This window comes from Drosophila gunungcola, unplaced genomic scaffold, assembly GCF_025200985.1.
Source record: "Drosophila gunungcola strain Sukarami unplaced genomic scaffold, Dgunungcola_SK_2 000016F, whole genome shotgun sequence".
NCBI classification, from domain to species: domain Eukaryota; kingdom Metazoa; phylum Arthropoda; class Insecta; order Diptera; family Drosophilidae; genus Drosophila; species Drosophila gunungcola.
The window spans coordinates 1,582,381-1,594,014 of NW_026453199.1; positions in this window are offsets into that span (position 1 = coordinate 1,582,381).

Genomic DNA, 11,634 nt, shown 5'->3' on the forward strand with positions numbered 1-11,634 from the left:
TTAGTTCTTCGACATATAGTAATGGTAAAATATTTCCGATTTACGGTTTAAATTTCATCAAAATCGGACGACTATAGCATATAGCTCCCATAGGAACAATCGGAAAAATAAATGAAAAAAAATTATAACTTTGCTGTTTTTTAATTTTTTGTTTAGTTCTTCGAGATATAGTAATGGTTTAATATTTCAGAATTACGGTTTCAATTTCATCAAAATCGGACGACTATAGCATATAGCTCCCATAGGAACAATCGGAAAAATAAATGAAAAAAATTATAACTTTTCTGTTTTTTAATTTTTTGTTTAGTTCTTCGACATATAGCAATGTTTAATTATTTCAGAATTATGGTATAAATTTTATCAAAATCGGACGTCTATAGCATATAGTTAAACTTGCACTTATAATTGTATTTTTTAGATTTAAAATTAATGTTGGTCGCTTTGTTTGCTTAATGTTCATTGTAGTATTCTATGAATGTTTTATTTTATTCATACTGCGTGCGCAACTGACAATTTTGTTTAAATATTTGAAATGGAATATATGTTTGTAAAAAATTTAAGTGCAAGTTTATATGTAAGCAATCCGATAATACCCCAATACAATACTTATTTCTTGAAATTATTAATCAATACACACCAAAGAAATTCATATCGGAAGCATTTACCGCCCACGTTGCACTCATAACTTTAGTACTTCACTGTTTACTAACAAATATATCTTTAAGCTATGCAGACATTTTATTAGCTGGAGACCTCAATAGAAACGTTTTGCAGGCCCATCTTTAAAGCGAAATGGCATCATTAGGTATGAAGCTAATAAACTCTGTGTTTCCAATACATTTCAGCAAAACATGCAGCTCTTTATTAGATGTCTTCTTTGTTAATGACATTGAATAAGTAAATGTGTATGATCCACTCATCGTGCCACCATTTTCAAAACTTGACCTCATATATCTGACCTACAACTTTGACCTGCAATTCACTGGCGAATCAATAGTATTTAGAGACTTTAAGAACATTGATTATGATTTGCTTATGACCGAACTCGAAAATTGCAACTAGAATGAAAGTTTCATATCTCCAACGGTAGATCAGCAGCTCACACATCTTTAAAACAACATAAGTTACCTGTACGATAATTTTGTTCCAGTCCAAAGAAAAGTAATCAAACACTCAGTTAAACCATGGTATAATGCAATTAAGTTGGTATTTAAATCGCGAAATGACGCTAATCAAAAGTTGAAATGGTACAGGACTCCGCAACACTACGGTCAATTTAAGCTATTAAGACACACAGTCACTAAACTAATTGAATTCCCTTAGACAAACTTCTGATGTCGTAGATTTAAAAATTCAACATCAACTAGTCAAACATGGAGAGAAAATTAAGTCTTTAGGAATACGCAAACAAAAAGCAACACGGGTACAGGATATTAGCAAAGAGGAACTGAACATAAGACTCTCTCTATAGGCTCATCTCTACCCTTCCCTATCTGTCAAAGGCCTTTGAAAATATAATAGCCGCCCTAATTAATTCGTTTATACAAAAAAATGCATTACTAAACAATAGCCAATCCGGATTCCGGAAAAACCGTGATTGCACATCAGCAATCTTAAACGATATACGGGGTTATGCTGACAGATCCTATATGACCATCCAAGTACTTCTCGTCTATAGTAAAGCCTTTGACACTGTCAATCACGATGTTTTTTGTGCTAAGTTAAAAACTCAGTTATATTTTCAAAAACTGCCGTCAAACTTATGTCATCATATCTACTAAATCGTCTTCAAACTATTATGGTGTCAAATGTCTCGTCTACTTTTGAATTTTAAAAACTTGGCTCAAGGTTGTGTTCTAGGTCGTTTGTTGTTTACTCTTTATGTAAATGATCTCACTTCCGTGTTACCAAATTGTAATGTTCATATGTACGCAGATGATGTCCAGTCGTATTGTGAGTCGTCCCCTTAATAAAATAAATGATTGTGTAAATATATGTATGTATAAAACTTTCATGGCGTCCTCGACGTGATTTGCAGAAGCGTTCTCGATTTTTTTTTCCCATTTTATGAAAAATAAATATTTACTTTACCCAATCACAAATCTCGCGTTGCCACCCCCCTACAACCCACGTTCATGCAGGAGACTCCATAGGCTAGAGTCATTCTTGCAACTGCTGTTGTTAGCGTTCAAACAAAATGTCGCGAGATTGTATTGACTCGAGCGTTGCTTAACACAGGTTCACCAAAAAACTTTGTGACCGATGAGTTCGCTCGGAGACTCAAAATTACAAGAGAGGGCGTGTGCTTCACCTTACGAGGCACTGGTGGAACTAATGCCAAAGCTACAAAAGAAATGCACACGGATTTGTTGTTGTTCTTGTCCGATTTTTGGATCCTAAATAATATTTTTGGTTATCATCCGGATCAAGCGGTTAACGCCAGCGGGTGGAGAGTGCCTGAAAATATTCAGTTGGCAGATCCATTCTGCTTTAGGCTCTAATAAATGGTTATGTTTGTCGGTCTAGATACGTTCTTTTAACTTTTATATTTTGGCCAGACTAGCCAGGGTTCTGAGCTTCCCATCTTACAAAAGACAGTTTTCGGTTGGATAGTGTCAGGGAGAAACCTGCAAAATTTTTGGTCCATACTCCTGAGCAGCAATCAAAGATTGTCGCCCGGTAGATTTTTGGTTCGTTTGCCGTTCAAATCTGACCCAAATACTCTTGGCTCATCATACGCAGTTGGTTTTTGTCCCTAGAAAGCAAATTGAGGAAGATGTATCTTTAATTCAGGGAAGAATATGTTTTGGGAAACATGTCTTCCACCAATGTCAAAATTCCAAATATCCCGAACTATTTCGTTCCCCACCAATGCGATTGACTGCCACACGGTACTTCGTCTAAGTTGAAAGTAGTTTTCAATGCATCGTGCCGTGCAACGACGCAGGTATCGTTGAGCTGAATTCGACACTGCTTCGTCTTAGATTGCATAAGTTTGCCCTGCGGCAGACGTAAAATATATATCGTCAAGTAATGGTGGTCGAAGCTGACTGAAACTTTAGAACTTCTCCGTTTTGCCGATTAGGTGTTTAATGCGGCTAAGAGAAATGGCGCATGCCACTAAGGATATTCAGAAAGATTTTTATGTTGACGGTTTGTCGACTGGCGCCGGACGTGATTATGACCTGCAAGGCCATCGAGGCGAAGTTGCTCAGGTTTTGCAAGAGGCTGGATTTACACTGGCAAAGTGGTTTTCAAACTGCCAAGAGTTATCCGCATCTGACAGCGCTGTCAGCCACTTACGGCAGGCTCAGACTCTTGGCGTGATTTGGTTTCCAGTTAAAAATAACTTTCAATTTCGGTTGGATGACTCTTTCCTGAATCTGCGCGCGAAAAAACTAAATGTTTTGTCGGTGACCGCTTGCAGGACCTGTGACAGTGCGTGAATTCCAATGCGTGGGAGACTTTTAATGCAAAGCTTCTGAAGCTTTAGAAACTTAAGGTATCCCGATTCGTCCACACCGATCCGCAATTTTCGATTCAAAAAGCGTATGGAGCGTGCATCTACGTTCGTACTCAAACTGCTGAAGGTGTCTTTATTGACCGCTAAATGGAAAGTAGCTCCCCTCAAGACAAAAACTTTGCCTTGCCTTTAGCTGTGCGAGGCTCACTTTTAGCAGATCTTATAATCGTGACAGGCCGTTGCTAAATTATCCCGTTGAGAACGTTTTTCTATTTACAGACTCCGAGATCACTTTACACTAGATCAAAACCCATCCTTCGTCGTTGTCGGATTTTGAGACAAGAGATTGTCGGATTTTGAGACAAGAGATTCAGGAGTGGTCGGTGAACGCAATTGGAATACAGGTTTCCACGAAAGTTTACTCAGAAAACATAATGTCCCGTGGATGTGATATTGATTAGTTAACAACGTACATTTGGTTCGGTGGGCATCTGTTCTTGCGCGACACAGAAATTAATGTAAATCGACATTTTGAAATGCCGGCTGAAAGGAATTACGGAAAACGGCACTAGTTGTCGCACTCAGCTTAGAGCCAAATTATATCCTTTAGAAAATAGAGTCCTTTTCGTCGGACTTAAAGCTTCTGAGAGTTTTCGTGTGGAAAAAAAAGGGTCGAAGACCTTTGAAAAAAGTATTTCGCCAAGAGAATTGAGTTTCGCTTTTAAGACAATTTTTGAAGCAATCAAATTTTTTTTGTTTACAGTCACAGGTTACGTCGGTCGATGGCGAGATTTCTTGTCGCTCAAGCTCTGGCTTTGGCAGCGTTGGTCCAGGGAGTACATCTCCAGCCTGCAGCAGAGGACCAAGTTGCACTAGGAGGATCCAAACATCGGCGTGGGAGAAATGGTCGTTGTCGCTGACCACAACCTTCCACCCCAGCAGTGTAGGATCGGGCGAGTGGTAGCAGATAAATAGGTTCGAGTGGTGGACGCAGGAAGGAGTATACCGGCGAGCTGTCCATCGGCTGACCCCTTTGTCCGTGCTGTTTAAAGAACGTCGACACTTCAGAAGAGGCGGTGTTTGCGCACTTGGCGGTTTTATTTGAAAGGCGTTATAAGGCGAGAGCGGGAGCCAATTAGCTTTCATTCGCTCTTGCGAATTTGCCTTGTCTCGCCCCTTAGCTTAACATAGTTATGTTCGCCAAATAAATCCATCCCTACTGCAATCAAAAGTTTCACTTTTTGTTAGTGCAAGCTCCTAATAAACTTTCACCTTTTACTTACGTATTGTTCAGAAGAACACAAATATTCATAAGCTGCAAGATTTTATGAGCTCTGGGTATGTCATGTTAATCTATCTAGAGCCATAATTACCCAAACAAGACATGGGTGCAGTTCTTAGCACTTGCGTTGGCCATAGACAAGACTAGAATAAGAATCTTAAAAACAAAGTTTCGATAAATAAAATAGTTTTAATACAGAATTCAATGTAGAAGATTGTTTCATTTAGTTGGCATCCCTAATATTTTGATTATTTTATTTCACCTATATGTTGAGCAACCAATATGTCATTATCTGTGCGAGCAGTGTAACACCTCTAGACGAGGTAAAAATACGTGACGATCGCACATTCAACTTATAAAAGTTCTGATATCGATTTTCGTGACGAAAGTTAATTAAGCATTCGACTAAATATATAGAGGTGTTTTTGTTTGATTTTAGATGTTTTTTGTAACTATTGTTGTAGTACCCCGATGCCATAATCAAAGCACACAGTTTATAGCTAAACGCCACCTGAAATATTTCTCATAAAAAATTATGTACAGATTTTTGCTTAGAACATTTTGATATTGACAGGACTTCTGCAATGTTCAAACACCCTGTTTTATACCCTTGCAGAGGGTATTATAATTTCAGTCAGAAGTTTGCAACGCAGTGAAGGAGACGTTTCCGACCCTATAAAGTATATATATTCTTGATCAGCATCACTAGGAGAGTCGATCTAGCCATGTCCGTCTGTCCGTCTGTCCGTCTGTCCGTCCGTTTATATGCAAACTAGTCTCTCAGTTTTAAAGCTATCTGCATGAAACTTTCCCAAAAGTTGTCTTTCTATTGCAGGTAGTATATAAGTCGGAACGAGCCGGATCGGACGACTATAGCATATAGCTCCCATAGGAACAATCGGAAAAATAAATGAAAAAAAATTATAACTTTGCTGTTTTTTAATTTTTTGTTTAGTTCTTCGACATATAGTAATGGTAAAATATTTCCGATTTACGGTTTAAATTTCATCAAAATCGGACGACTATAGCATATAGCTCCCATAGGAACAATCGGAAAAATAAATGAAAAAAAATTATAACTTTGCTGTTTTTTAATTTTTTGTTTAGTTCTTCGAGATATAGTAATGGTTTAATATTTCAGAATTACGGTTTCAATTTCATCAAAATCGGACGACTATAGCATATAGCTCCCATAGGAACAATCGGAAAAATAAATGAAAAAAATTATAACTTTTCTGTTTTTTAATTTTTTGTTTAGTTCTTCGACATATAGCAATGTTTAATTATTTCAGAATTATGGTATAAATTTTATCAAAATCGGACGTCTATAGCATATAGCTCCCATAGAAATAATAAAAATATATAAAATAACTATCTAATAATTGAGCTGCAAATAATCATAGTTTCAATGTTTTTTTTTAGCACATACTCAAGTAAATCATAATTTAAATGTTTTCAAAAGTATTTAATTAATGCAATAGCTGCAAGGGTATATGAACTTCGGCTTGCCGAAGTTTGCTTTCCTTCTTGTTTTAATATTATGCCAAGCACCATAATTAATGTATGTAAATTCATTTATTGTATTTTTTCTTTCTTCAGGAATATAAAGTTGAGCAATCACGATATTTTTACATCTCTATTAGAAATATTATCGCAGTTGGAGCATTTAAAAATTTCTACATGTTTATGTTTAAAAGCTGGTTTTATTTGTTGCAAAGAAGGAAAGATTGTAACGAACTGATTTTCTTGATTTATCGCTACGAATATCGTGCGACTAGCTCAGAAGCCTACCCTCTCTGCCGCAGACTGAGGAATTCGACATTTCTGCTGCTCGACCGGCACTTGTTGTTCGTCGTCCTTGGTGTCAACGTTGTCCTTACATTGCCTCCGGATACGTTTACTGGCTCCGTTTCTTGTTGGCGTAGCGCTCGCGATTTGGTAAGCTGCCGTTCTGGGACTCTAGCGGTGCTCTCAACGCATACGTCTTTCGAGACACTAGCTGAACAAACACGCGACCTTCCGGGCTAGTCGCACCAGGACCTTGTACAATTCTTGCAGGACGATTAGGCATACGCCGGAGATCGCCAATGCAGTCATTGTAGGCAGGCACGGTTCCTTGTCGAAGGACTCTTTTTGTTAAACTGATGGTATACTCCACATTCTGGCATCCTTCCCTCGACGTGTCTTCTCCTCGTACTTGTCCTCATTAACTTGTATCCTTCTAATCGACTCGTTCTTCCAAATGGTTCTCACGACGCTCCTTCTTGAGTTCCACTGCGTTGATCCTCCTTCCAGATTTTGAATTTTGCGCCCCAGACATTTCCCAACAGATTTTTAAGTTCCCGCCCCAGACGTTTCCCCACATCCCGATCGGTCTCCAGCTGTTATCGGTTCCGTGACATAGTGTGGCGTTGCCCCCGGTGTTATCGATGCTCTCCAGTTTGACTCTCCGTTGTATGATCACAATGATATGGTAAGAGCAATTTCCTACTGATTTTTTGATTATCTATTGTCTCTTTCCTTCATAGCTTGCAGGTTTGACCTTTCCTGCCCTCGGGGCTGGGTTCAATGACCCTGCTAGGTAGAATTCGCAGATTCCGTTTGCCTCGTTGTCTGGGTCACTGTGCATCCTTGTGTCCTGCGTTCTATAAAGAATCTGGTATATGCCCGACGTTATAGCCCGCTCTTTTGGTGCATGCGTTTTTGTTCTGCGTTCTATAAAGACTCTGGCATTTGCCCGACGCTATAGTCCGCACCGCTTGTTGTTGCATGTTTGTGTTGTCCTTGCTTGTCTGTACAACAGTGTTTGTTGTTTAAGCTCTCTGACGTGGACGGTTCGTTCCTTTTGTGTTCCCTTGTGGCGGACTTTACAAATGACTGGTGAAACGAAGTCTACCACCGTCAAAGGTCCGTCATATCTCGGCGCTAGCTTTGCCGCGAAACCCTCGGCTACCTTCGACAGATGGTGCTCTCTCGCCCAGACCGTGTCACCAATCGCTGGATTCCATTGCTTTCTTCATAAATTGTAATGCCTGGCTTGGTCCTGAGCATCCTTTTCCATGTTCCTGCGCACAATTTCGAAGATTTCCTTCATCTTGTTGACCTTATCTTCAGGCGTTTCCGTCTGCTTTCCTGTGCCGATGGTTTCACTGTCGTACAGGGCGCTGGGCAGCCGAGGCTGTCGAGCCTGCGTAAGGAAACACGGGGAGTACCCTGTTGATTCCGATGTACTTGAGCTTACCGCTGGTATAACCTTTGGTTCTGTCCTGCAAACTGAGCTATTATGGTTTTAACGGTTCGGTTTGCTCTTTCTGTCGGGTTTTCCTGCGGTGTATATGGCGCTGTGAATTGTTGCTTGATGCCCATTTCGCTGAAAAAATCTTTTGAATTCTGGGCTTTTATACTGCACTCCATTGTTCGTTATTAACACCTTTGGGACTTCGAACCTAGCGATGATTCTTTCTCTGAATGCTTTTGCCGTTCTTAATGGTCCAATTCTGTCCACTTTGAAAATCTAGCTATCAGCACTATCAGCATCTGGTTACCATGCTTCGATCTTGTTAATGGTCCGACAAAGTCTGCGCATACTGTTGCCCATGGTTTTTCGGGTATCTGTGTCAGCATCTTCCCAGCTGGTTACGTGTGCTCTGCATTCCTGGCCAGTAATAACGAGCCGACAAGCTTGCGATCGTTTTCCGACTTCCCACATTTCCAGCGGCTGCTGCGTCGTGATTCTCCTTTAGGACGGTTTCCCTCAGCCCCCGAGGGTCACAGAGCTTCCATGCTGCCACATCTTAGCTGCCTGATCTGTGTGGGATATGCCTATATAACGCTTCTCCCTCCATAAGGTAGTCCGGGAACTTCTATGCATACCTTCTCTAGCAACTCGTCGACTTTCGCATAGATTTCCCCTTAAACCTTCGGATATTTCGTGTAGTATCTCAGTTTGATTGGCTTGTCGTCTTTCATGGTGATTCGGTGCTCGGCTATGTTGGATGTTCCACTCATTGTTTGAAACTCTGCGAGCTCATGCTCTAGGAATTCTTCAACATCGCATTCCTCTGATTTGTACCACTGCCACAGACAATTTTTCCTTGAGCCATCTTTTGTGCCTTCTCCTTCCTGGGATCACCACTGCATGTCCAGCACACCTTATTTCGGCGCCGACTCCTGTGAGGAAATTCTATCCTAGCACCAGCGTCTGTGACCTGTGGGCTCTCGGTGCTGCGTTGGGTGTTCTCTGATTAGTAGTAGTTGGCCTCAATAATGTGTTCTGGTAATTATAGTTGTTTGGAGTCCATTGGCGTGGGCGTCCGTCGATTGGCGCTTGGTGTCCTCCGTCTTCTTCGCAACTTCTACACGAAACTTGTTGTGGTTCTGTTGATTTGTTTCGCGAGAATTTGTTTTCTTGTATAAACGCTTCTTGCTCTTTCTCGAGTTCTTTATATTCATCAGCCAGCACCATTAGAGATTCAAGATCGTCTATCTTATAAGTTCTCAGGGAAATCCTCAGATCAGGCGTGAAGTTTTCCTTTATCTGCTCGAGTGTTTCTTTTGTGGAGTAGCCGAGTGGCCTCATCATGGTCTGCATGTCGACCAAATAGTCCTTGAATGACTCTCTGAAATCCTGTTTCCTTTTTTTGACCTGATCTGCGAGCTTTGAGAAGATTCCCCTCGGCGGGAAATAAGTTTGGAAACTTTTGTTGAACTCTCACCATGTCCTCCAGTGTTTATTGTTTGAAAGACTACTCCCTGACTTGCTTTGCACAGTCTTGGGCGCTAGGTCCTTGCTGTTCTTCTTTCTTGACTTGTGCCCCTGGATCTTCCTGCTCTCCACGCCCAGGCTAGCTATGAGCTGTTCGGCGTCTGGAACATGCAGTTTGCCGCTTGAGCCTGGTTTTTCGTAGATCTCCTCCTGGGTCGTTTTGTGTTTTTGTGACATATTCTGAAAGGGCTTTCCGCATGTCCTTCGACCTGCCCTCCAGGATGATGCCAAGCTTGTCTGCCACATTTGAAAAATCCTCTTTCTTGAAGAGAGATCCATCCTTTCCCCTTTTTTGTTTGATGCTGGATTTCACTGTCATGACAATCACGTTTTGGGCGCCAGATGTAACGAACTGATTTTCTTGAATTATCTACTCGATACGAATGTCGTGCGGCTAGCTCAGAAGATGTAAGTGTTCGTCCCACCAAATTTATGGAAACGTGACCACCCTATTGATCAGTGAAAACGCTCAGAAAGATTGGGAGTATACAAGGATCTTTTATTCGCCGACTTGACCCTTAGCCCAGGTTTTGTATTGACAGTGTAGAAATATGCTCCGCCGTCGGCTCATTCCCACGTTGAACGGCTCGCTGGGTTGTGATTGCTGCGAAGTGATGTCTCTGTCGCCTGCTATGCGTGCGATGCCTTCTGATGCCTTTGGCTCAGCGGGATAACAGGGCTTAGGGATGCGTCACCGTTCCCAGACTAGGGTGAACAGGCAATTTGCTCTCAAGGCGTACGCCTTTCGCAGCCGCAGCCTCTTGTCCCTTGACAGCTTCCTGCGCTCGGCCTGCTTATATAGGCCTCTGTTTACCGCTAGTTATCGGCGTCTTCTGGCCTCCTGGTCCAAAGTCCACGGTTTTACCGTTCGACCTATTGCCCTCTGTGCACGGCACCAATATCGGGGTCCGAAGTCCGATGCCGTCCCGTTACTTCCTTCTGAACACGGCCCTTCGCTGATCCCTTTAATTGCCGTCTCTCTCTGACTCTCCTGTCCTTGTCAGAGCACCAATCTCTCTCGCCGCACTACCGTTACACCGGGCGAATTCACCGCGTAACTGGGAACTGTTAGGCCACTGCTCGCATTCGTTTATTCTGCTTGCTTTTTAACTTGTGGGAAGTTATTCAACTCCTCACAAGATGTCGACGGAAATCTTTACTATCTTGTTGTTCAATATTATCAAACATTTTTGACCGTAAATCAAAAATATCTATATTTATTCCACTCAATAAAGGGTAAATGTAATTTAAAAATGCTGCCATTAAAATATTATTATTTTGATCGCTTAGCACTGTTTTCTTAATAAACGTAAAATTTATTAGGCACTGAAAAGCAGAGTTCGCAAAGCAATCAATATTTCGGTTTTCCATACCACGAAAAGTTTGTAATTGATTATTACCAGCCTTGACCTTGGCAACCTTTTCATTTGATACGGATGGCTCTATGACAGCCGTTGTCTGAAGTTGTAGGTATAAATTTGTATCAGAAACATTTTTATTGCTTTTTTTATTAACAAACAAATGTTGGAGATCTTTTCTATATATATACTTGTTAATCATTTGTCTTGATACCATTTTGGTTAAGGTTAAGTATATGTGAGCCAGAAAGTTTTTTTAAGCGAGATAAGGCAACATATGTTTGACCATTTGCAAATATACTATCACCAATACCGAAAACTCCGGAAGTTATTGTTAGCCCTTGTTTTTTTGAATGGTTATGACATACGCCAAACATAATGGAAATTGTGTTCGAATTAAAAAACATTTTATTAAGCTGAAATTTTGATTCAATGGTTTTAATTTCATGTTCATTTTCTTCAAACTGGACAGACAACTTTTCGATTGTTTTAAAATATATACTTTATGAATATGGCTTGTAATTGGCTTCGTACATTTATTTTTCTTATAAAATATAGCTGTATGTTTTTATATTATTTATTTTATTATAATTACAATTGCCAACAGCCATACCTAACGGTATGATCAATATCAAACATATTGTAAGAACATTTATTAATATGAAATTGTAATAAAAGAAAAGTCAAGGAATTTTGGCCGTTGCAAAGGTGTTAGATCCATAAGTTAGCTGCAAAATTAAATAAATCGATAAATAAAGATGCAGTC